Raw genomic sequence first — 27599 nt, 5'->3', positions numbered from 1 at the left:
AAATAAGAAAGTAGAAAAAAACATTATTTTAATAAATTTATTTACATAAAATCTGCACATTTTAACATTTTTTTATATTCTTCCAACAAGACAAGAGGGTTTTAAATAAAAGTATGTTTATTCCATGGATATGATGGATGGTTCAAAATATGCAAATCAGTTCATGAATACACCATATCAACAAAAAGAAAGATGAACATCATATCATATGACATGATCCTATCAATTGATGCAGAGAAAGTGTTTAACATGATTCAACCTCCATTTGTGATCAAAATCCTCAATAAAACAGGAATAGAAGGATAGTGTCTAAAATAATAAGCACGTTTACAACAAACCCACAGCCAGCATCTTAGTGGTCAAAAATGAAAAGCCTTCTGAGATCAAGCACAAGGCAAGGATGTCCACTTTCTCTACTTCTGTTTAGTATAGAAGTCCTCACCACAGCAATTGTGTAAGAAAAAGAAACCAAAGGCATCCAGACTTGAAAAAGAAGTTCAATTATCAACATTTGCAGATGACGTGATTATATACATAGAAGACCCTGAAGACTCCACTAAAAACTCTTAAAAGCAATAAACCAATACATCAAAGTAGCGGGCTCAATTTGCAAAAATCTGTTGCATTTCTATTTTTAAATAATGATCTAGAAGATAAATAAAAAGACAACCCTATTTAAAATCATGTCCAAAAACCATCAAATGTGTAGGAATTAACTTTAAAAATGTGTGAAAGATATATATTGAAAACTGTAAGTCACGATTGAAGGAGGTAGATGAGGACACTAGGAAATGAAAAACTGGAAAATTATTTCATGTTCATAAATTGGAGTTAACTTTATTTTTATTTCAAAATGACCATTTTACCCAAAGCATTATGCAGATTTGGTGCAATTCCCATCAAAATTCTCATGACATTTTTCAAAGACATAGAACAAATTCTACCAAAACTTGTATGGGATCATAAAATTCTATGAACAGCAATGGCCATTCTGACAAAAAGGAAAATAAAGTTATTACATCCCCTGACTATAAATTATATTACAAAGCTACTAGTAATCAAAACAGTATAGAACTGTTACAAAGAGAGACTCTCAGATCAATGGAAAATAACATAGAGTCCATAGAAAAACCCTCATATTTATGGACAATTATTCTGTGAAAAGGGATTTGAATTCATGAAACAGAGCAAGGAAATTCTCTTTAACAAATGGTACTGGAAAAAGACAACTACATGCAAAAGAAAAGCAATTGAAATTGGATCTGTATTTCATACCATACACAAAAATTAATTTTAAATGGATTAAAAACCTCAAGTTTGTCCAGAACCCATAAAATATATTGAGAAAATTATAGATGAAGATTTCCAGCAAAATGACTTAATTTTTTATTTTATTTTTTATTTTTTATACTTTTAAGAAATTAGTTACTTTAAAGTTTACTCCTGACTTTATATTTTTATTATTTTCTTCTATTTGGGTAGAGTGAGGTTGGGTCACACCCAGCAGTTCTCAGGGCTTACTTTAGACTCTGTACTCAGGGAACCCTATGTGGTGCCAGGAATCAAACCTAGGCTGGCCACAGAAAAGCCAAGTGCTCTACCTGTTGTATCTCTCTGCCCTCTCAAAACATTTTAAATGATTTAACACCACTGATAAAAATAACAAATACAAAAATAAACAAATGGAACTATATCAAATGTAAGAGGTTTTATGGCAAAAAAAAAAAAACCCTTCCAACCAAAATTAAAAGTCACTATACAGAGACCAGAAGCAATAGTACAATAGGTAAGGTGCTTATCTTGAACACAGCTGACCCGGGCACAATCCCTGACATCCCATATGGTCCCCTTAGCCTGCCAAGAGTAATTCCTGAGCACAGAGTCAAGAGTCACCCCTGAGTATGGCCAAGTGTGGCCCAAACACAACAAACAAAAAACGTCACCCTATCAAGTAGGAGAAAATATTTGCACATAATACATCAAAATAAGGGGCAATATACAAGGTATAAAAATCATGGAAAAAGTTCAATAACAATAAATCTACTAACCTCATCAAAACACAGGGAGAGGCATGAATAGACCCTTCTATAAAAGGACATAAGGATGGCCAATAGCACATCGAAAAGTGTTCACCATCACTTACAATTAGGCAAATGCAAATCAACAGGGTTTCATCTCTTATCAGTGAGAATGGCATATATCTAAAAGAATAGGAACAATCAGGTTTGATAGGGATGTGGTGGAAAGGAATACTCATTCACTATTGTTGGGAATGTTTTCTGGTTCAGCCTCTATTAAAAAAAAAAAAAAAGTACAGCGATTTCTCCAAAAAGTAAGAATAGAATTTCCATATGACCCAGTGATTCCACTTCTTGGCATCTACCCCAGAAATATAAAAGCATTTCTTTTGTTCATTGCAGTGCTTCGTACAGTAGCCAGAATAGGGAAACAACCCAAACATCAAATGACAGATGAATCGATGAAAAATTGTGGTGTATGAGACCAGAGAGATAGAATAGTTTGTGTAGGGCATTTGCCTTGCACACATTGAATTTGGTTCTCTACCTGGCACCTCATATAATCTGAGTCCTGCCAGGAGTAATTTTTTTTTTTTGCTCTGCACTTAGGAATTACTCCTGGCAGAGCTTGGGGGAGCATATGGGATGCTGAGGATCAAACTTGGGTTGCCCTCATGCACAGCAAACGCCCTACTGTTGCTTCAGCCCAGGAGTAATCTTGAGTGCAGAGCCAGGAGTAAGTCCTGAGTACTTCCAGGTGGCCCCAAAACAAAACAAACAGAAAAAGGTATTTATATTACACAATGGAATATTATGCAGTTGTAAGGAAAGATGAAATTTTGTAGTTCACAGCAGCTTGAATAGAACTGGAAGGTATCATGTTAAATAAAGTCAGAGGGAAAAAGACAAATATCAAATCATCTTAGTCATCTTGGTATACAGAGAACAGTACAAAGAGATAGTATCAAATTATAACAAACTCTTGGCCCTCGATTACAAGACTGAAAATACTAAGAAAGATGGGTAGCTGAGGGAGACATGTGGGGTGGCCTTAGTGACTGCAGGGTTGAAGAAATAGACTGGAAGAAACATGAGGATGGTGGAGGAGTGTCTTGGACACTTCAGTGGTGCTGCTATGTGGTAATTGCATGGAGACCAAAAAAGTAACACTATTGTAAAATGTGACTTAAGTTATGATAATTAAATTGTTAAATAAATTGAATAAATGGACAGTGAAAATAGTGAGTAATAATAACAAAAACAGTAATAATAGTAACTTCAGCTACTCTGTCAGCTCTTGTCCTGAGCCAGACTCCATGCAACTCTTCCAATTACATAACAATGAATGGCATTATTGAATACTGAATAATGCCATTATCAGCCCCACATTATCACCAACAAAATTTAAGTGACTTTATCAAGGTTACTAACCTATAAAATAATAGGAAATATTTACCAAGCTCCCCAGAGGCAACCAAATTTCCCTCATTTTATTAAATGAACAAACCGATCCTTATACTTGTGCAAGGAGTACAAAATTTCAAGGTAGTTGCCGTTTCCATTCATTGTTTGGTCTAGATTTAAACTGATTAGTATATTTAAAATAAATTGTAAGCATGTAAGTGACTAGTTTGTTTAGCAGAATGTATTTGACCTGGTCTTTAGTCCCAATATAAGCTCCAGACTACAATTCTTAAACTCATTAGGATGACGTTCCCTCATCCTAATTAGAAAGCCTTTGAAAGCCTTTCTATGCTAAGAGTGCCGCATGCTGGCAATAAGCAGAACTGCAAGCACATGGCTTCTGGGTCTCCTTTGTTCCTTTACCTGCATTCACGGTCTTCATTCTCACTCACAATTATTCTATATTAGTGTGCTACTTGCTTGTTTACACTTAAAGGATGAAATTGATAGTATAAATTCCTGCGTTATTTTCTACTTCCACCACTGCAAGGAAGAGTACTGCTTAAAATAAACGGCTGGACCTGAGAATGCGGCTCAGTGTGAGAGCGCTCGTTTTGCAAGATGCCCAGCACATGGGGCTGGAAATACTGTACGTACGGCGGGTAGGGCTCTTTCCTGACACGTGCACACGTTCACTCAGGTTCGCTCTCCCGCACACTTATGGTCCTGCGAGCACAGCCGAGAGTGATCCCGGAGCGCAGGGCCAGAAGGAAGCCCTGAGCACCGCTGGCGGTGCCCCTCCCCCCATCAAAACCTGTTGGCCAGCACTGTCCCATATCATGAGTGTGGTCCGCAGCACAGCTATGTGATCCGTGCTGCCATAACTCGTGTGTGACACTCCTTTGCCCCCAGCGTCTGTGAGCTTCACAACCTGAGCACCCCCCGCCCCCATCCCATCCCAGACATTGCAACAGCAAAGGTAACAGAAAAGAGGGTGAAAGGCAAAAGGAAAAAAGGGGGTCAAGAAAGTTAAACAAGATAACCATATTTGAAATTTCACAGAAATAAGCAAAGTTTGGAATTTCTCAACTGATCAAAGTAAACAATTTCTGGATCCCTGGAATTTCTATTCAGAAATGCTAAGTACCTTCATCACCACTTTTCTAGTATAAATTCTGTGCTCCTGGTTCTAATACTTGATCTCCATCTCTTTTTTTTTGGTTTCTCCCACATCCTGGCCTTCACTTCTGAAAGGGTACTTTACCTGTAGTGGATCAAACTATCAACAACAGTTGGAATGCTCAAGAATGCTGAGTGATTCCAGATGTGTAGATTCGTAGGCTCACTTTCTAAAACTACTGGAAAGCAAAGAAAAGGTTAAAAAGGTGGGGGCGGTGGAAAGTACCCCCACTTCTAGCCACAAGCAAATAGAAATCCAATTGAAAGGTGTTTTGTGTATGAATAGCTCAATTAGTAAGACAATGCAATTATACTGAGCATCATATTTAAAGAAGACCATTGTCTAAAACAGCAGACTACTTGGGGATATCTGCAGATGCAGGGAGAGTGGAAGATTTAGTATAAGTAAAAATAATTTTAATTTGAATTCGGTTTCTATAAGAAGCCAAAGAGACAGTACAGAGTTATAGCACTTGCTTTGCACCAGGCTGGCTCCAGTTGGATTCTAGTGCTATGTACCCCCTGAACGCCTGCCAGGAGTGACCACTGAGTGTATCACTCCACTGGGAGTGACCCTGTGCACACAGCCAGAGTTAGCCCTGAGCACCATTCTATTTGACCCAAAAAGAGAGAATAAAAAATAAATCATTTTCCTTTAGGCCAAGCCTTTTCTCTGCTTTTCGTTGCATTTATGTGAATTGCTTTTGCTCCAATTTCTTTAGTCTGAACATATAAAGAGAAAATAACAGAAATGGTTCAAAATGAAGATGAGGTATCCCGAGAAATGAAGAATATTGTTTTTATATTTAACATTCTACTTGCAACATAAGACCACAATTTCTTAAAATTTTAATGGGATTTGGGGAGGGGGGAGGAGATGTATCTGGAATGGGGAAGGAGGTACACATCTCTCTACTCCTGGCTCTGTACTCAGGGATCACTCCTGGTGGGCTCAGAGGACTATAGCGGGGTGTTGGGGAATTGAATTCTGGTCAGTGGCATACAAAGCCCCTGTGTCTCTAGGCCCTTAAAGTTCTTTTTATACAGAATAGATTTGAGGCTGAAGCGATAGGACAGCGGGTAGGGTGTTTGCCTTGTACACGGTTGACCTGGTTCAATCTCCAGCATCCCATATGGTCTCCTGAACTCTGGCAGGAATGAAGCACAGAGCCAAGAATAAGCCCTGCACACTGTCAGATGTGGCACACACACAAAAAGAAAACAAAACAAACAAGCAAAAAGGAATAAATTTGTAAGGGCAGCGAGCAGGCTCAGGAGCGCATGTTTTAGATGTTGGAGCCTGAGATTCTGAAGCGATAGCACAGTGGGTAGGGTGTTTGCCTTGTATGTAGCCAATCCGGGTTCGATTCCCAGTATCTCATATGGTCCTCTGAGCACTGCAAGGGGTGATTTCTGAGTGCAGAGCCAGGAGTGACCCCTGTGCAATGCTGGTGTGACCCAAAAAGCAAAAAAAAATATGGTCAGTATGTGTTTTACTTTATTTAAAAACAATTCAATGCTCAAAAATATTAAATAATTTCCCCAAGGCCACACAACCAAGACTTTCTCATGCATACAGCTTCACTCTTTGGAAGGCTGGTGTACTCACCACTATGCCATAGGTATGTACTGATTGCCCTTTCTAGCAGACTTTAACAAGCATGTCATATACATCTCATTTGATAAAGTAATATACTACTTTCTCAATGACCTCATTTAATGAAGTGATGGATTGCTTCTCCAATGATCTCGTTTAATAAAGATGTATTACTTTGAAGAAAATGGGACTGTCCAAAGTTTATTGGAGTGATGTGTCAGAGTTAGCATTTATACCCACTGGTATTCTTCACCACGTCTCCACTTACTCGGCACACACATGTGCTCATGGGCTCCATCAATGGCATCATTGTTCCCATGCATAGGGAAGGACTGGGTGTCAGAACTACATTCTAGGGGCCAGGGCTCTAGCTCAGTGGTAGAGTATCACTGTATCACTGTCATCCTGTTGCTCATCCATTTGCTCAAGCAGGCACCAGTAAAGTCTCCATGATGAGACTTGTTACTATTTTTTGGCATATCGAATATGCCATGGGTAGCTTGCCAGGCTCTGCGGTGCGGACGGGATACTCTGGGTACCTTGCCTGCATATCTCAGGCCCAGTTCTGACGCAGAGGTGGGGTCAGGGGAGAAAAGAATGGTATTTTATTTTTAAAAATTATTTTGGCTTAGGACCCGGTGGTGTTCAGGACTTACTCTTGGCTCTATGGTCAGGGATCACTCCTACAGGGCTCTAGAGACCATATGAGGTGCTGGGGGTTGAAACCTAGTTCACTCACTATATGGCAAATACCTAACCCACTGAACCAGGCCTCTGGACTGAAGAATGGTATTTTAACCCATGTGAAAGTACTTTCTCTTTGATGGAAAACATTCCTGAAAGTAGGGGCAGAAGTGTCTTCCACTGCTTTAATCTCTTCCTAGCAGCCTCTCTTAACACACAATCAGATCTTCAGAAGTGGTCAGGCTTGTAATGAAAGAGTAATGGTAGTCTTGTAATGCTTATCTTTCTTTTGTGGAAAGGATTAAAATGTTCCCAATGACAAGTTTCTAAAGGAGTTTTGTTGTTTTTTTACTCTATCAGTAAAGTGATCTCGCCTGGAAATCTGGTCTCCTTTCATATTCACTCCAAACTTCCCCTACAAGTTATTTTTACTTTTAAATATGAATATATGGTAAGTATATACATACAAATAAACACAACTTTACAAAAACCCAACTTTTTAAATTTATGACACTCACAAGCTGACCTGAGGCAGTCTCCACCTCCATACCAGGACCCTGAGCCCACGCTGGCTCACATTCCAGAAAACAACCCACCTTGTAACCACAGCACCACACTGTGGGCAGAACAGAGAATAGGCCACCAACTCTTCTTTGTCCCAGTTGCTTCTTTTTTCAAGAGCCCGCCTCTGCACAAATGCAAATCTCTCCTTCCAGCACACGTTCTAGTTAAAAAACAGACTGGAATACACTTCAGCAGTCTTTAGAGTTTTCAGCTCACAGCCAAGGTGATCACACCACCAGCAATCACTCAAATTCACCTCCATCCTCTGCACAGAAATCGTTCTCACTTCTCCTTCTGTGGTTACTTCACGGTTTTCTACTCTACACGCAGTGACTGTGACAGCAAACCATACCTTCCTCAAGACTCTGAAATGTATGTATTTTGACTTTCTCTTTGTTTATTATGAGTCAGATCTAATAGTGCTGGGGTAATCTTGCATTTGAAACCCGATTCCTCCCTGCAAAGGGTGCTCTCCAGCCCAGCGATTATTTTTCTAACTGAAGGGCCTGAAATAAATTTATTAGGTTTTAGGTCACACCACTGGGGCTGTGATCACTGCCAGTGGTGCTTGGAGGACTTCAAGGCACCAGAGATTGAACTCTGGTGGTTCTAAAATGTAGAGGGTCTAATTGCACAAAAGGGGCTGGAACCATAGTACAGTGGCTAAGGCCTTGCATGTGTCTGACCCTGGCTCTATCCTTGGCATCCCTTCCCGAGCATCACCAGGAGTAATTCCTGAGTGCAGAGCCAGTAGTAACTGCTGAGCATCATTAGGTGTGACCCAAAAAACAAGAACAAAATAAAAGAAGCATTAAAAAAATTGATGTCTTCATTTTTTCCTAACATGTAACAGTATTGCAAACCACTCTGTTTAAAAGGAAAATGAGAGAAGAAAAGTGTCTGCCACAGAGGCAGGCTGGGGTGGACTGGGGTGGAATGGGGGGGTGGAGGTGAGGGAGCTAAGAGAAAAACTGGGGATATTAGTGGCGGGAAATATGCACTAGTGAAAGGACGGGTGTTGGAACATGACTGAAACTCAACCATGAGTTTTATATTCACGATGATTCAATTCTAAAAATGTATAAACCAAATTAATTATTTTTAAAAAAGCCATAGGGCCCAATGATATTATAGTGTGGGTAGGGCACTTGCTTCGCACGCCGCGGACTTTGATTATATCCTCTTCGTATAGGGTCCTCTGAGCCCGCCAGGAATGATTCCAGAGTGCAGAGCCAGGAGTCACCCCTGAGCGCTGCTGGGGTGTGGCTACCACATCCTGTCCCCAGCCCTCAATATGCCCCCCCAAACAGTATATTCTGGGGTAGGGTGAAAGAATACAGGGGTCGGGTCGTGGGGGGTGGGGTGGGGATGGGCGGGCGCCGGGAGCAAGACGCTTGCCTTGCACACGGCCAACCCGGTTTGATCCTGACACCAGCATCATTCCCTGAGCCCCACTGGGAGCAATTTCTGAGCACAGAGTCAGGAGGGAGCACTAAGCACCGCTGTGCCCAAAACAAACAAAAAGATGTATATTTTATTTTATTGGGCCTTTCCCAAGCAGTTTACAGGCAGTCAGGGGGCAGTTTCTCAACACACCTGGCAGGCAGGTCAATGCAAGAGACACAAGTCGGGTTGCGACTTAGGCCACCAGGGCTGCACTCCAGAGGCTTCGATGACCATGTGGATAGAACCCAGGTCAGGAATTTGTCGGGCATGCTCCCTAACCGTTGCACTCTTACTGTCTCCAAAATTGACGTATTCTTTAACCTCTGCAAATGAATTCCCCTCACTACTCCTCTGGAATACCGTTCCATCTCCCTGTCCTCAACGGTCAGCTGGCTTCAGGCCATGGCAGAGGTTTCAGTCCGAGCCAAAGCAAGGTGAAGGAACTGGAAATCTAAAGAAAAGTAAAGCCAAAACCCTTTAAAGGGAAGGAAGGGATTGGAGCGGGAATCCCTGGAGAAAAGAAAAGAGGGTGAGGGAGAAAAGGGGGAAGGGTGAGGAGGCAGGGGAGAGGGACAAATCAAATCCCCCCCACCCCCTTTGCTGCAGCTTTCGGGTGCTTTCCAGCGAGTGTTTGTTTGGGACACTGCATGAAGGGAACTTAAGCAAAATAAAAGCTCAGTAATCAAGATAAAGCAAAAACAAATCATAGCACTGCAATATTTTAAAAGTCACTTTTAAAGATTAAAATCAAGAGAGAATCCACGATGAACCAATACAATATAGACGTCTTAAATAAAGACCAGCTGCTACTTGTTTGTTCTACTGCCCGCGTTGCTGGGCAAAGTGAACAGCCGGTTCCAATCAGGCGGGGTTCCGGGTTGCGCGCCCCACGCAGTGCGTTTAGCAGGGCTGATAGAATTAGCGAGCAGATTGGCAACCCGGGGGTTTATGTATAAATAGTTCCCTAAATTGGAGGGCTTTGTTTAGGTTTTTCCAATTGACTGAAAACACGGGCGTGTATTTGATCCGTGCGGAGGGCGCCCTTTTCTGGGGCCTCCGCTCCAATACGGCGGGGCGGGCTCTGTACCCCACCCCCCTTCCCCTTGAACCCCGAATTGAGCTCTGCTTCTGCAGAACTGACTTCATCTAGTCTCTTAAAACCTGCCTTTCTGTAAGAACCGGCATTCCTAGATAATGACTCATCAATACCTAAGTCTTTTTCTCCCCCCCCTTTTTAAACGACTAAGTATTACAAAATTATTGCGCGCGCGCGCTCTTACACATACAGATATAATGCACGTTTTTGACTGGCTGTCATAAATTGAGTAACACTCATAGGTTAATACAGAAGCTATTTTATTTTTTACCTCCTGTTTCTATGTGAAAGCGTCCTAAATCTCAGAGAACTCCCTTGTAAAGAAATATTTGAGATATTTTGTGGTGTCTCAAAGGGCTTTCTTTAAATGTAACAAAATGTGACATATTGTAAGATGATAAGAATGCTAAAGTGTGTTTAGAACAGGTTTGTCAACAAAACTGAGACCGCAAAAGCCTAGTAGGAGTGTAACGTTAAGCACATAATACATAAAATCAGATGTTGTTGATTTTATTTTAAAATATGTAAATTTTATTAAAATATGCTTGCCCTAGTGGCTACTTAGACGTCACAATATTGGATGTATTAATATATGTCTCAACAACTTTCCTATAACCATGTGCTTCCATTCTAAAAATAACAAGCTAGCATCTGCTTACCTACATCTGGTGATTAGTCATTCAATTCTCTAATTTAGTTTTGGTATGAGATGAGTAGACACATTGTTATTTAAATCATTACCCTGAATTACAATATGTCTTCATCGGGTCTTTGCTCTTTATTTTGGTCATTATCTTCTTGCATGAAGTTTAACCTCAGAGTTAACTGTTCCCAGATGTCAATGAAAGGTGGGCACCCCTTTTCTAAAATCTTGGTCATTTATGGGGCTGAAGCAATAGTACAGCAGGTAGGGTGTTTGCCTTGCATGTGGCTGACCCGGGTTTGATTTCCAGCATCCCTTATGGTTCTCTGAGCACTGCCAGGGGTGCTTCCTGAGTGCAGAGCCAGGAGTAACCCCTGTGCATTGCCAGGTGTGACCCAAAAAGCAAAAAATTAAAATAAAATAAAATAAAATCTTGGTCATTTAAGAATCCCAATATTTGGGGAGGGGGTTGTTGTTGTTTTTGTTTGGGGAGCATAGCTGGTGATACTCAGGGTTTAGTCCTAGCTCTGAGTTCAGGGATTACTTCAGGCAGGCTCCTGGGACTATATGGAGTACCCAGGATCAAACCCAGGTCACTGTGTGAAAGACAAATGCCCCACCTCCTATACTATTGCTCAAGCCCCAATTTTTTGTGGATTTTTTTGGGGGGCAAGAGTTGGGAAGGGGGGCACACCTAACAATGCTCAGGGCTTACTCCCGGCTCTGCACTCAGGGATCAGTCCTGGCTAGCTCCAGGGTCCATAAGTGGTGTCAGGGACTGAATTCTGATAAATCATGTGCAGCACAAGCTTCCTACTATCTCTGGCCCAGCATGCCTTTTCCCCCTTTTTATACAAAAGTCTAAGTTGTTTTTATTTTAAACTTGAGAAATGTAATCTAACTCAGGAAGCACCAAGACTGTAACACACACACACACACACACACACACATGCGCGCACATACACACACAGACACTCGCACATGCACCACCTCTATTTTAATGCTCAAATGGAAATAAAACACAACTCTATGTTGAAAGGCTCCAATTTTTTCCCCTGACATTTTCAACATTCATTTTGATCACTTCTGATTAAACATCATAAAATAAATACCCTCCTTTACCTATGCAATCAAGTTTAAGTTCCTCAGCCTTGAGGCTGACAATGTGGCCACATCCTGTCTCCACGCAGTAGTCCTGCTTGCTGTAGTCACGCAGTACTGCAGCCACAGAAATGTAGTGCTATGCACTAAAGCTTCAGCCTCTGCAGACTAATGTTCCCGTGTTTCTCATATGACACACGGGTCCTCCCTGTACCTACTACCCCTCCATGACATCCTGGCTGAGGTTTCATTCTCCTGTGAACATTTGAACATTTACTTAGTTCTCTGTTTTGTTTCTGATTCTTCTGCCACCCACTAAATGCTTGTTGACTGCTCCTGACTCAGTTTGAGACTGGCTCCTCTTGGTGGTTAGGCCACCAGGGGATGCTAGATATGGAAACCTGCCTCCCGTGTGCAAAATAATCCAATGCTCAATCTTTTAAATCCAGTATTTCCAGCTCCTTTACGTGCCCTCTCCTCACAGACCTCCTCTCAAACAAGGCTGAATTCCTGGATCACTGATTATGCATTCTAATCATTACTTTTGTTTTTCTAAAAGGCTGGTATTTTCTTTGAGGGTATAAACTATATCTTATTCCTCTTTCAAATCCTTGGCAAATGACTGTGAAAGTAAACAATAGCATTCATATATGTGTGTGTGTGTGTGTGTGTGTGTGTGTGTGTGAATGCTATCCACCACCACCACCACCACCACCACCCCTGTCCATGCACCTATAGATGTTTATGAGCAATGTTTCTCAAACCTTTTTTAACACCTTGCTTCCTTCATGTGTCCCCTTATCCTACCACTTGCCCCCTAATCTCATGCTTGTGGCCCCCATTTACATAAATTTTATCTGAGAGACCCTGGTGGGGGAGGGTTGCATAGTGGCCATATGCCTCCCCCCTTGGAGAAATGCTGATATGGAGGTGGGAGTCTGGAACCCATTTGCCTATTGTCTTCACTGACCCATCTTGGGGCAAATCTCAGGTGTGGTCCAGAAACCAAAGTTGAAGGTGGGAGTACGATGATAGGGAGGTTACAAGGTAGAGTTAGAAAAGTAGGTTGCAATGGAAAGGACAGGGAAAAGAATTTTAAAATGGGATTGGTCAGAACAGGTTAACCTATACTTAAGAGTAAAACTGACTTAGTCTTTGAGAGGTAAGTTTCAAAGTGATATGAAAGACATCAAAAATATGCAAAAGGAAAGGGTAAACAATGATGCAAAATTTATAGGGAGAATTTGGAGTCTCAAGTGCTGGTGGAAGGATTAACCTAGAGAATGCAGAACACTGGAGATACCAGAAGCAAAGGAGGCTTGGGCTGGAGGGAGTTAGGAAACTCATCCCTAATGTTCTCATCTTCACAAATCTAAGAGGCAGTTTGAGATTTTTACCAAAAGGTGTGGCTAAGTCGAATTCAATAAGAAGTTAGACTTTGCTGTTGGGAATAGGAGGGGTCAGGAGTAAGAGAAAAGTAGGGGAAAAGACTTTGGGGATTTTCAAGGTTATGTGGCACCTTGAAAATCCGCTGAAGTTGGAAACCATGGATTTGTAGTGGTGACAACGCTCATGGTTATGCATTTTCTAGTATACTGGTGCAAATATGGACAACGTTATTAAAACTATTGCAGACTCGTAGCTTTGCCAATGAGTGGAGGCACAACAAAGCAACTGAATTGAGTAGACACTTCACTGCAAGAATGCTTCAGAGCTTCAGACCCTGACCGCGCATCTGATGTAGATGATCTGAACATACGGCTGTAGATGCGGCGATGATACCTTGCAGCAGAGAATTTGCATCTACTGTGGACCGAAAGTGGAGGCTCTGGGAAATCTTTCTAAGAGCACACAAAGGGTACGAGTTGGGATGGTCAGCTGTGAAACTGTGCTGGGGAAGCAAACTGCTTTCAGTCTGTTATATTGGGGAGCTCTGGTGAGGGTCAGCGGGGAGGCCAATGATGTCTGCCCGCCCCACGCCATCCTGCTGAATTGCGGTCAAACAGTAAAACCCGGGGGCCCATCGGAGCTACATGGCGATGACGTCATTCACGGACGGCAGGGAGTAGACCGCGGTTAGGATGCATACCACGGAGACAAGTCTGAAGCTATTTTAGTCTTTTTTCTATTAAAAAAAAAAGTAGCGCATTTATCCTTTTAATTTTCGAGCTGACAATAAAATGACAGCCCCTCCTACTCCATGTGTTACCACGGCAGCGCTCGGGCAGATAGGCCCCGAGGACCCTGCGTTACTTCATCTGCCCAGCGCTTCCACAGGCTGGTAGCTCCGCCCAGTCCTAAGGAAAGAAAAGTTAGAGCTGGGAACCCAGCACTCAGAACCGAGTCCGCTGGAGTACATTTGACTCCTACCGGACGCCGTCGGCCCCTGGCACCGCCCTCTCCAGGAGATTTCCCCGCCCACCTCCTTTAGCGCTCGCCGCCCGGCGGACACGCCCCTGCCCCGAGGCTCCGCCTGGCGTGAATCAGCTGATCTCGCGCACCCGCGGGGTTGCCAATCTCGCGCCGGATTCCGAGCGCGCTGCTGCGGCTGGGGTATCAGGTGAGCCCGCGTGGGTCCCCTGGTCAGCCCTTGGCTTCGGAGGAGCGACGGGTCGGGGCTGTCTGTGTGTGCGGGAGGCTGGGAGTCCGCGAGCGCGGCCGAGGCGCCGGCCCAGGCCCGGGGGCGGGGAGGGGGGCGCGCTGCCCGGACCCGCGGAGACGGTGTCCGCGTCCTCCCGAAGCCGGCGTCCAACCGATGGCGCCTGCTTGCTGAGCAGCTGCCTGCGCTGCCAGGCTGGTCCCGGCCTCGGGTTCTCTCGGCCACACTCTGCCGCCGCCTCTCTCTCCCCAGACGGGGTCGTCTCCGCAGTGGTCTCAGCCGCGGGACATTCCTTCACATCCCCTCACCCACCCCTTCCTGCCTCACCCGCGCTGCCTTCCTTCCATTCATGGAGGGGACTTGACTGAATGCCCATTCCGGGAGCTGAGCAGATGCCCCCCCCCCGCCCCACCCCGGGGCCCTGGCCGCAAAGCGGGGTGAGTGTCCCAGGCCGGTGGGCCCCAGGATGCAGGTCGCGGTGGAGAGTCGACCTGTGGTGGCTTGAAAAGGCGGTTACGATCAGAGGGACTTTGATATAACGATTTGGTAGTTTGGCCAAGTCCTTGGCGTGCCTACTGACCCACCAGAGGGTGGTCTTTTGCGGAGGAGTCACGACAGGACAATAACAGGGGCAGTCGTGAAGGAACGACGCTGGTGTTGCACCTGGTGCAAGTGTGGGTGGATGGAATGGCTTGCTGCTCCCGGGGCTTTGATGATGAAGACAGAGGGAAGAGCACTAGCTGCAGCTAGCTGAGGATGAGAAACACAGATGATCCTTCATGTATGGCCTTTCTAGATGATGTTGGTGGCCATCAGTGTTCTTAAATAGGCCCAAAGGAATAAAACTGCGTTTAGTGTGTTTATTTCTAATAGGAACAAAAATTCAACAAACCGATTTGTCCAGTATTTAAAATATTTATCTTAACTGTGAAGGTTCACTTGGCTTTTGAAGTAATGATTGCCTGAAAGATAGCGCGGAGGTTAGATAAGGAGGCATATTAGACAGTAAGCTTGGCGGTGGAGTCTTGGGCACGTTTGTTGTGGTGAGGTGCAGTAACTGTACCTCAAAACAATGAATGTTAACAGAGTTGCAACAGTGTCACTCAGACTGTACTGATAATACTTTTCTTAAAAGCTTCACCAAAAGGAACTTGATCTTATCTTGATCTGGAGAGATAGTATAGAAGTTAAGACACTTGCCTAACATATGACTCTAGCTCACCAGGACAATGGTTCAAATCCCACCATGTGTCGCCCTGATCATCACTAGGTGTGCCCCCCCACCAAAGGAAAATTTTTTTTCTATTTTTTAAATGATTATTTAAAAGAAAAGTTAGGGGTAGCAGTGGCAGAGTGCACTTTTGCACTAGGTTGCAGTATTTTGATCCAATATAAGCTTAGTACTTAAGAGCTTAGCCTTAAGCTCCACATAGCTGGAGTCACATCCATTTAACATGACTTTGGGCAAGTTACTTAACTTTTCCTGTATTATCTCAAAATTTGGGAATGAAAATACCTTTTGTAAATGTACCTTTATGTTCAATGACTCATAGTAAATATTCAGTATATTTTAAAATATTCTATATATTAAATATAAATATACTTTCATATTTAATAACACAATACATATTCAATATATTTTAACTATTTTTAGTCCATATTAATTTTTTTCATTGTAGTATAAGCCAAACTCACTCATTTACCTTCCCCGCCCCTCTCAATGATGGGAAAGTGTACTGAGTATTTTTAGAAGAGAACAGTAGTTCATCTTTTAAAATCAAGGATTAGGTTCTAGATAATTACATACCTAGAGTTAGAGAAAATATGGGTTCAGGCTACTCTGCAGTAACTTTGTTATTCACAAAGGTGATTTTTTCCCTCTATTTAAATACTGTGATTTACAAAGTTGTTTATGTTGCGTTCATTAGAGACATTCAATATTCGAACACCAATTCCATCACCAGTGACCTTCCTTCCACTATTGTCCCTTTTCTCAACCATCACCAGGGTATTTTAAAAAATTTTATTTATGGTTGCAGGGACTAAATCCAGGCCCAAACACATGCAAATCAAATGCTCTGCAGCTGAACTACATTCCCTCCTCCACATTCTATTTTTTATTAACTTTTGGTTTGGGACCACATCTAGCTGTGCTAAGAGCTACTTCTGACACTGACACAGTGCTTATGGGTTGCTCTCGGCAATTCTTGGGCATTAGAATCAGGACAAATGCAAGGCAAGTGGTCTAACACTGAGCTGTCTCCCCAGCCTAAGTACTTCTAATGTTGAAAAAAACCGCTCAAGGAATCTGTTGCTTAGATTTATTAATCAGTTTACAAACTATGACTAGTATTGCCAAATTCAAGGTTTTTAGGTACAGCAAGAAAACTTAAAAACTATTGTGCAGTACAGAAGTTCCCCACTCTTCAAAAGTTGACTGTATCTGTTTGATATGACAAAAGTAGATTCTTTTGGGGGTCTGGCACTACTCTCACCATTAATTTCTATGAAAAAAGAAAAAGAGAAAGCATTCTTAGTTCCCCAAGGTAACTTACCAAGTCATTCCAAATAGGAATGCTTTTGTATAGTAGAGGAAGGGTGCCTGTGTGGATAGTTGACACAGTGATGCAGATTATTATTAAACAGCTGGCCAGACAAATCGTAAAGGTGCAGTACTTGCCTTGCATGCAGCTGACCTGGGATTTATCACCTGAACCACATACAGTTTTCCAAGCTCTATCAGGAGTGATCACAGAGTACAGATTCAGGAGTAAGCCCAGAGCACTACTTAAAAACCCCAAACAAAAAAAATAGAAAACACAAAAGTTATCGAACAGTTGATTTTGAGGGTATTATTTGAGAGATATTAATTATTCAAGTCCCGATTTCTTAGATTTAAACAATGAAATATCTTCCCTGAAAGTTCAGCCTTCAGCCTTTAATAAATTGGTTTGATGTTGAAAATACTTGGGTGTTTGGACTGTTAAGGAAATGAAAGATTTAATGAGATTTGCTTTTAGTTTTTGTGTTATTATTTTATGACAAGTTTATTTTCATGACAAGTATGGTTGAATGCAGTATTTCTGGATCAATTTGAAAAGTATTTTCAAAGAATTAGATGACTTGTAAAAACCTGCAGTTGTGATTTAATTAGACTAGATAAGGTGTGAATTGAAAACCAGGAAGGAAAGATTAGTCATTCTTGATATGTTGATATGGTGTGAAAGACCTGCTTTGATGCAGGTCTCATAAGGCCCAGGCCCTTGTCCTACACAGTGAATGCTGTATTTTAATGACTTTTAAATCATTTAGCTCTTTTCTCCCCCGCTCTTTTTTTAATAACTCTACCTGTGGAATGAAATCTGTTGCACCACCACATACTCCGACCGCCTACTTTTTCCTTGTAAGGTTTTTATTTCAACATTTTTTTCCATTTAATTTTTCTCCTTTAATGATCAAGTAGCTCAGTAATAAGAAAATAGTAGATTTTGGGGGATATTAGACATTATGAAAATACATGGTTTCCACCAATAAAATAGCAACAAATTATGACTTGGTCTTTTTAGTTTAGCATTTATTTTCCTGCTCCTTCTCTTATATTCCCTACATGTAATAATTTTTCTTTCCATTATATCTTGGTAATTTCCTGAATCCCACATTGGTAGAATAGCTGCTAACACTTGGTGTGATTATTGAACTAATAGACCCATGTGGATAGAGCAAAACTTTATGTCAGCAATCTGCATTTGTATGTTCATTGCAGCACTGTTTACAATAGCCAAAATCTGGGAAAAAATGGAGTGCCCTAAAACAGATGACTGGTTAAAGAAACTTTGGTACATCTACCCAGTGGAATAATATGCAGCTGTTAGAAATGATGAAGTCATGAAATTTGCATATAAGTGGATCAACATGGAAAGTATCATGTTAAGTGAAATGAGTCAGAGAGAGACAGACATAGAAAGATTGCACTCATCTGTGGAATATAAAGTAACAGAGTGGGAGACTGACACCCAAGAGTAGTAGAGATAAGGACCAGGAGGTCTGCCTCACATACTGGGGGAAAAGGCAGCTGAGATAGAAAAGGGAATGGATGTTGAGTAGAGGATGTTGGGAGGACCCATTAGGGTTGAAAGATGCGTGCCGAAAGTAGACCATAGACTGAACATGAAGGGCACTCAATACCTCTATTGCAAACTATAACACCCAAAAGGAGAGAGAACAAAAAAAAGGGAATGCCCTGCCACAGAGGCAGGGTGGGGTGGTAGGGGATGGGGTGGGGGTGGTGGGAGGGATACTGGGAACATTAGTGGAGGAGAATGGGCACTGGTGGAGGGATGGGTAAATGAACATCGTATGACTGAAATATAAACACGAAAGTTTGTAAGTTTGTAACTACCTCACGGTGATTCACTAATAAAAAATTTTTAAAAATTTATGTCAGCAATGCAAGTAGTATCGTTTTCTACACAAAAGTCACTCTCTTAGTGGTAGTTTTGTTTTCTTTTGAATTTGAAATTTGAATTTGTTTTGTTTTGAAAGCATTAGTTTTCTCACCTCCTTTGAGAAGACTACTTTTTTGGTAGAGGCTCAATTATTATGTCCAGAGAGAATGTCAATTTAATCTCATAATTCCACAGAATGATGCAACAGTAATATTTTCAGTAATTCTTTTAATCATCACCATTATTTAAATATTTTTTCTTTTGATTTACTACACAGTTCTTCAGTTTACATGACTTTCTTAAAAGATGGTGGTTAGATCCAGCCATAGTATCTGGGTAGACTAACTTCTGTGCTAATGTTTTCTTCCATACCTAATTTTTTTGATGAATTCCTACTAAACATGGAGTAACTGCCCAAGCAAGCATTCATCACAGATTATTTTGACAGCAAAGTACACTTCAGTTGTATTTTAGTAGGGTTTATTATTGTTCCTTTGTAAAACTGAGCGAACTAAATCTCTACTTGTCTATGTGGTTACATCTCAGGTACTTAATATGAATGAGAAAGCAAGATGCCAAAGTATATAGAGTATGATGCCTTTATATAGAGTTTGAAAGCAATATAGCATACATTGAGCAATGGGATGACAGTGACAGTGTTTTAATGAAAACAGAAATGGGACTCATTAACTTCAGGAGTAGAGATTAACTCTGGAGAAAGAAGGTTTGGTGAAGTTCTTTCATATCTGTTTAACTTTTTCTGTTTTAAAGAGAACCAAAACAAAAATGGAAGTATGCAAATATCTGTTAAAATTAATGATAGACATATTAATTTTTCTTTTTTCCATTTTCTTGACCATGTCTAGCAGTGCTGGGAGGATACTCCTGGTTCTGTGTTTGGGTGGGGAGGTGTGGGGGGTGGAATGTCAATCCCACTGGTGTTGGGAGACCTTTTGGTATCAGGAAGGAACCTGGGCCTTTTGTATGCAAAGTGAGTGCTCATCCTTTTGAGCTTCTCTCCAGATCTGTTCTTTTTAAATTTATTAAAATAAGATTTATGCATAGTTAACATAGTTTGTGAAAATAACAGTAAAATTTTAATTTTTAATCAGGACTCTCTCAGTACATTTTACTTTCTTGTTTGAACATAGTACACTCAGAATAATTTTTTGCAATGGGGAAAAACAAAGAGCCGCTTCATGGTATAAAGCTTTACTAAGGAGAGAAGACAGCCAATTATTTAGTCAATTTTACTTTGCTGTTTGAATTATACTCCTGGGAAAATGCTTTGCTTATTTGAGAATTGATCCTTCTTTAAAGACTGTAGGAGAATTTAAATTCAAACTACACTTGGAAATTGCAGGGGTATAGTGATCATGTCTTCTCAAGGTATAGGGGAGCCATTTGCATCACAAAGCCCTGAAAGGCATTTTTTTTTTAATTTTTATAATTTATTTATTTTTAATTAGAGAATCACCGTGAGGGTACAGTTACAGATTTATACACTTTTGTGCTTATACTTCCCTCATACAAAGTTCGGGAACCCATCCCTTCACCAGTGCCCATTCTCCACCACCCGTAAACCCGGCGTCCCTCCCACCCTCCCCAATCCCATCTCCCCCCCACCCCACCCTGCCACTGTGGCAGGGCATTCCCTTCTGTTCTCTCTCTCTAATTAGCTGTTGTGGTTTGCAATAAAGGTGTTGAGTGGCCGCTGTGCTCAGTCTCTAGCCCTCATTCAGCCCGCAACTCCCTTCCCCCACATGGCCTTCAACTACAATGTAGTTGGTGATCGCTTCTCTGAGTTGCCCTTTCCCTGGAACGTGAGGCCAGCCGAGAAGCCATGGGGTCAACCTCCTGGTACTTATTTCTACAGTTCTTGGGTATTAGTCTCCCACTCTGATATTCTGTATACCATAGATGAGTGCAGTCTTTCTATGTCTGTCTCTCTCTTTCTGGCTCATTTCACTCAGCATGAAACTTTTCATGCCCATCCACTTAACTACAGAATTCTTGACTTCCTTTTTTCTAACAACTGCATAGTATTCCATTGTATAGATGTACCAAAGTTTCCTCAACCAGTCATCCGTTTTGGGGCATTCGGGTTTCTGAAAGGCATTTTGCAGTGACTCAGATACAGAACTATCAGATATCAGGAGATCCTGATATCTGAGTGGTTACATTTATTACATAGCAAATGTAAACCTGAATTTATACTTAAGAATGCAGTTGTTTTAGTATTTTTCTACCCCCCCCCATATATAGTGAAAACTTATAACTTAAAACCTATTTTTATTCTTTATCAAGAATACTTGTCATTGGTACTTTAAGCAGTATTTTTTTGTTTGTTTTTTTGGTCTGTTTTTGGGTCACACCGACGGTCCTTGGAGGCTACTCCAGGCCCGCTTCTCAAGGATCACTCTTAGCAGGTCTTAGGGAACCATACAGGATGCTGAGAATCAAACCTGGGTCAGCCTTGTGCAAGGGAAGTGCCCTAGCTCCCATTCCTTCGCTCTGTCCCGCAGTAATATGCAGCATTTTTGGAATGTGTATTCCCTGTTCAGTTTTATGCCCCCTCAGTGAATTTAAGCAGTAGATATTATTGATTGGGTAAATAAGTCAGCATTCTTTGGACTGTTTCTGTATTTTAAAATGTTGTGGCTGCTTTTACTTTTTTCTTTGCTCAGACTTACTCCTGGCTCTGGGCTCAGGAGACTATATGAGGTGGGTGCGGGGGGTTGAACTCTGATCAACGACATGCAAGGCAGGCTCTCTGCCACTGTACTATTTCTCCATGCACATGTTCCCACTTTTAAATTATGTCATAATATTCACTGTATCACTGTCATCCCATTGCTCATCTATATGCTTGAGCAGGCACCAGTAACGTCTTCGTTGTGAGACTTATTGTTACTATTTTTGGCATATTGAATATGCCACGGGTAGCTTGCCAGGCTCTGCTGTGTGGGCGAAATGGAGATTTCCAAGTGTAATTTCCAAGTGTAGTTTGAATTTAAATTCTCCTACAGTGTTTAAAAAAGGATCAATTCTCAAATAAGCAAAGCATTTTCCCAGGAGTATAAGTCAAACAGCAAAGTAAAATTCACTAAATAATTGGCTGTCTCATCTTCAACAACATGTTAGTGATTGGTTGTCTCATCTTCAACAACATGTTAGTGATTTCTTATAGAAGGGCTTATGGGCCACTGTCGAAATAGCACAATCTCCACACTCTTTCCTATAAGGATACTTCTTTTGTATCATCTTCAGCAGTTTTTCATAACAAACAATGCAAAATACATTATTTCTGTTCTGCTTTGGAACAGGGATTTGGGTTTGGGATGAAAACATACAAAATATAGTGGTGGGAAGGTGTAATGGTGGTGCGATTGGTGTTTGAATATTAAACGTAATCAGATATTGTGAACTACCTTATAAGAAAAAAATTTTAAAAAATAAAGAGGGATAAGACAACTAAAAAATAAACAAGTAAATGAAGTTTTGGGGCTGCATCAGCAGTGCTCAGGGCCCCATGTGGGGTGTCAGGGACTGGCCCACACCTCCAGTTTGCAAAGTATGTGCTCAGCCCACTAGCCATCTCTCAGGCCCTTATTTTTCTCTTAAGCATTTTTCTAGGAGGGTCAGAGAAAGAGATCAAGTGACAGGACACATGCCAAGTGTGTGCCAGGTTCCGACTGTTACCTCCCCAGTATCACACAGGTCCTGCACGCAACAGGCGTAAGCCCCTGACTGAGCTTCACCAACTGTGTGCACTGAGCTTTGAGGCTGCTCTGAGAGAAAAACCTCAGTGAGCAGATAGGTCTAAGGCCCGAGACACGTGCTCTGGATGCAGGAACCCTGGGCTTGGTCCCTGGCATCTCATGGGCCCCTAAGCACCGCCAGCAGTAAGCCTGAGCCAACAGCAGTTTCTGAGCACCACTGGTGTGACTCTAAAACAAAAAAATTAATCAAGTTGGGGTTCAGAGGGTGCAAAGCCTCTGTGTGACCTTGGCACCACGGTACCCACCCCCGCACCAAGAACACAGCCCAGGGTGACCACCTTCCCCAGCATAAAACCATGAGTAGCCCCTGAGTGTGACCCAAAGACCAGAATAAATAAATTGTTTTGATAATTGAGCCTCACCCAGATGTGCTCAGGGGACCATATGTGGTGCCAGAAATCAAACTCAGAAAGGGAAACACATACCCTGCTGTGCTATCTCTCTGACTCCAAAATAACAATTATTCTTCAAGCCTAATGTACGGGCCCAGAAGAATAGCACAGGAGCTTTGAGTTATAATATTAAAGGATTAAACTATGTAAAGTTATATGTAATAAAGGCATATGTTGTAGTATCTAAGAAATTGAAATTCAGTTGTTAGTATTGTAATATCCATCAAAATATTGCTATCCATCAAAATGAATTATAGTAATCCTGAAAAAAATACATTTTAAAAGTATGCAGTTGGGTACACAACTCTCTCCTACCTATACACAAAAAGAAATGAATTCTTGCTGGACATTAATTTTACCATGTTGAAACTAGGTTACTGTCACTGTCACTGTCATTCCGTTGCTCATCGATTTGTTCGAGCAGGCACCAGTAACATCTCTCATTGAGAGACTTATTGTTACTGTTTTGGCAGTTTTCATTTTAGGAAATTATGAAAATCTGAAGAGTCCAGTTTTAGTTTTCAAGGTGAAATTAGCTAGTTTCATATGAAACTCTAGTGGCCAGGAATGCACCAAAAACTTTCCATGTACTAGCAAGAAAGGGAGTATTCTTTCTTGGAATGTATTTCTTGGAACGCATTTGTGATGTGCCATGAATTCAGTGTCTTTGTTGTTAGGAAATAACACCAGCAAGTTAAGTCTGAGAGTTTCTATGATGAGAAACTACCTTTATTACAGGGACTAGAAATCTACATAATTGGCCAGTTTTCTATTGGGATTTGAGATCAAGGACTTGTCTTCTACCCAAGTACTCACTGAAATATAGCCAACTGGTACTAAGTGGTTATTGTGGGTATAAGAGTATACTGGTGAATAAGTGGTAATTTGTAACTTCCAGGGATTTGGTGTTTGTACCAGTGACTTAGTGTGTATTGGCCCATTAATAACACATTATAGATAATAGTTTTATAGAATAGATTAATGCCTTAATTAGTAAATTACTAAATTCCTGAAATCTGGGTCAGGATTTAAGAGTCTAGTTTAGCTACCAATCTGGTGCAGCAGTGAAGGCTGAGAGAGTTGGGATTTGAAGTGGCTTCTTGACTGGCAGTTGATTTGTCAAGGCTTCAGCACAAAGTGTTCTCAGCCTTTTTTGGTGATTTCTAAAGACTGCACTGGACAGCTGCAAAGTAGTAGTGGTTGGTGTACTTGTTGGTTCTTAGGTGTCGGAGTTAAAAGTTGCCTTAACTTGTAAACATGTTTGAGTCTCTAAAAGCAAACATTAACATTTATTGTGTATAAAAATGCAGTATTAAATTATTTAATTCATGTATAAGTGCTGACTTATGTCAATATAATAAATGAACAACAAAGTTAAATAGGTATCTAATAATTTTATGAAAGTGAAATCTGTAATTTGTATCTTCATATCCATATTTTAGATCATCTGATATTTGCCACTCTGTCATTTTTATTGTGTTCCTGTCATAATGTCTTATCATTTTCATTTATAATTACTATTATTCTTGTAACTACAGTTACCACAATTATTTTTACAATTTTTACTAATGCACTTATTTGTTTATTTTGTGCTGCTGGTATTCATTCCAGGACCTCACATGTGAGCCACTGCTGAGCCACATACTTGGCCCCAATACACCTAATTTTTTTTAAAATTTTATTGAATCACTGTGAGATAGTTACAAGCTTTCATGTTTAGGTTATAATCTCACAATGATCAAACACCCATCCCTCCACCAGTGCACATTCCCCACCACCAATACCGGGTATACTCCCCCTTTCCCACCCTCACCCTGTCTCCATGGCAGATAATATTCCCCATACTCTCTCTCTACTTTTGGGCATTATGGCTTGCAACAAAGACACTGAGAGGTCATCATGTTTGGTCCATTATCTACTTTTGGCATGCATCTCCCATCCCGACTGATTCCTCCAGCCATCATTTTCTTAGTGATCCCATCTCTATTCCATCTGCCTTCTCCCCTCCGCTCATGATGCAGTCTTCCAGCTATGGGGCAATCCTCCTGGCCCTTGTATCTACTGTCCTTGGGTGTCAGCCTCATGTAACGTTATTCTGTACTCCACATTTGAGTGCAGTCTTTCTATGCCTGTCCCTCTCTTTTTGACTTATTTCACTTAGCATGATACTCTCCATGTCTATCCATTTATAAGCAAATTTCATGACTATCGCTCCTAACAGCTGCTTAGTATTCCATTGTGTAGATGTACCAAAGTTTCTTTAACCAGTCATCTGTTTTAGGGCACTCGGGTTGTTTCCAGATTTTGGCTATTGTGAACAGTGTTGCGATGAACATATAGGTACAGATGTCATTTCTACTGTGCTTTTTTGCATCCTTGAGATATATCCCCAGAAGTGGTATTGCAGGGTCATATGGAAGCTCAATTTCTAGTTGTTGAAGGACTGTCCATATTGTTTTCCAGAAAGGCTGGACCAGTTGGCATTTCCACCAACAGTGAAAGAAACATCCTTTTTTCCCCACATCCACACCAGCACTGGTTGCTTTTGTTCTTTTGAATGTGTGCCAATCTCTGTGGCAATACACCTAATTTGAATCAGTTAGTGAGACAAAGAGGCCCCGCTTTGCTAATTTGTTAGCTGTTATACCTGGTTTCCAAAAGCATTTAAGTCAATTACAAAAATGTATAACTATAGCAAGATTAAATAAACAGAACAAAAGGAGCTGGGGTGAGTTGCATGTAGCACACATTCCAGTAAACCTTAGTCACTTACAGGTGCACCAAATGGGACTTGGTCCCCTGACAGAGCCTGTAACCCTGTCCATATTTATACCAGGTTTCTTGCTCTAACAAAAGATCAGTCCCTCTAATATGTGTTCTGGATGCTGATTTTATCTTCCTTGCTTCTAAGATTAATGTCATTGCCATGCAAACATACTCAACTATCTCTTAAAACACTCTCCCTGCCCAATATCGATATGAAGATATCGATCTTCATGTTCTTTTCCAGCTGCTCTTTCTCTGTTTGCCTTTTCAGCATTTTTTCCCAAAGGATTATTTTTTTCATATCCTCTTTTTCCACTTAGTCAATCTACTCTGCCGTGCAGGCGTGATACTCTTGGTAGCTTGCTGGGCTCTCTGAGAGGGACAGAGTAATCGAACCCGGATCGGCCATATGCACTGTGCTATCACTCCAGCCCAGATTCTGAAGTACATGAAAGAAATGAAATGAAGTATAAATTATGAAATTATGAAATGGGGACCTCTAACCCCCAAAATAATCATCTTAGAATACAGTTTCTAGTTCCTTAAAACATGTTACAAAATAGGTTTTGGAATTCAGAATTTTTAAAAATTTCTAGGTTAAGGTGTGTAAACCTATCTAACGCTTTTCCTGGACCCTACATACCACCCCATAATCACATCATTATTTCTGCAGCAGAATATATTAATTTCCATCCAAAAAAGATAAGAAGTAAGTAATCTCACATTAGCCCCCCCCCAAAGGATTTATTAAGTGAGTTCAGGTTAAATGCTGCCATGAAGAGTTCTGAAAACTCTTAAGAATGAGTGAAAAAATATTTTTTTTTTCTTTTTGGGTCATATCTGGCGATGCACAGGGGTTACTCCTGGCTCTGCACTCAGGAATTACTCCTGGCGGTGCTCAGGGGACCATATGGGATGCTGGGAATCGAACCTGGGTTGGCTGCGTGCAAGGCAAATGCCCTACCCGCTGTGCTATTGCTCCAGCCCCAAGAATGAGTGAAAATTGGATGAGTGAAAATTCTGTGAGGTAAAAAGCTTTGCCTTTAATTAAATATGTGTTATTTACAACTATTTCACCTCACATTGTTTTTATAAAATAAAGAGCAATACATGTGCTGGCTAAGGTATCATAGGCACAAAGATAGCTTTTCTTTCTAGCAGTAATTAGAATATCTGGACCTAGCAATTTTTTAGGCATGCCCAGGTATTGATATTAAAATTATATCCTCTTCTTGTGCAATAGAGCTTGTTTCTGTGTTAAATGTCACAGGAGGGTCTATATCCAATGAGATTTAAACTTGGAGTTAATCTTTTAGAGCCTGGGTTTGATTTTTGCTGTAATAGGCCACCTGAGAACCTAATTATTTAACATTTCACTAAAAAGGAGATAATAATTTGAAGTACAGAGTGGTATAGTTTAAATTGAAATTCAGTTTTGTTCTGTGATTCAGAACTCCATAGCTAGAGGGGATTTTGGAATCTAGGTTGCTCATTTTTTTTCAGGTCCATTGATCTGTATAAAGGTCTTACAAGGCCAAAAAGATTTCACATTTTATGCCTGCAAGTGAATAGTTTTTATGCAAGATCACCCAGCTTCATTATGAGTTAATATAATAAAGGCCAATTAAGGCAATTACTATAACAGAAGCAGATTATGGAAATCCTGTCTCCCAACACTACATAAAATTGGTCTTCAGGTGAATTGTGGGAAAATATCCTAATAGAAAGTCTCATAATCAGGCAATTTTTAGTTTTGGTTTGTGGAGTGATTCCCAGTTCTGTCCTTGGGGACCTGGGGGTGGTGGGGGGGGCACTCCCTACAGTACTCAGAGGACTTTCTGGTACTAGGGATTGATTGTACCTGAGCCTTCTGCAGACAAAGT

The 27599-nt window shown here is 41.1% G+C and overlaps 1 protein-coding gene across 3 annotated transcripts in view; it reads left to right on the top strand.

Annotated features, from left to right (window-relative positions):
* The first annotated feature begins 14183 nt into the window (after positions 1–14183).
* ALS2 (alsin Rho guanine nucleotide exchange factor ALS2) overlaps positions 14184–27599 on the top strand; it is a 74644-nt gene continuing 61228 nt past the window's right edge. For all 3 annotated transcript variants that reach the window (XR_008627310.1, XM_055121690.1, XM_004601275.2), the window contains exon 1: positions 14184–14292. The gene's annotated coding sequence lies outside the window, so the exon portion shown is untranslated. The remainder of the gene's footprint in view (positions 14293–27599) is intronic.

The sequence above is a fragment of the Sorex araneus genome, chromosome X, assembly GCF_027595985.1.
Source record: "Sorex araneus isolate mSorAra2 chromosome X, mSorAra2.pri, whole genome shotgun sequence".
Taxonomy (NCBI): domain Eukaryota; kingdom Metazoa; phylum Chordata; class Mammalia; order Eulipotyphla; family Soricidae; genus Sorex; species Sorex araneus.
The sequence above is the reverse complement of the archived record's forward strand: the minus strand, read 5'-3'. Positions and strand labels throughout refer to the sequence as shown.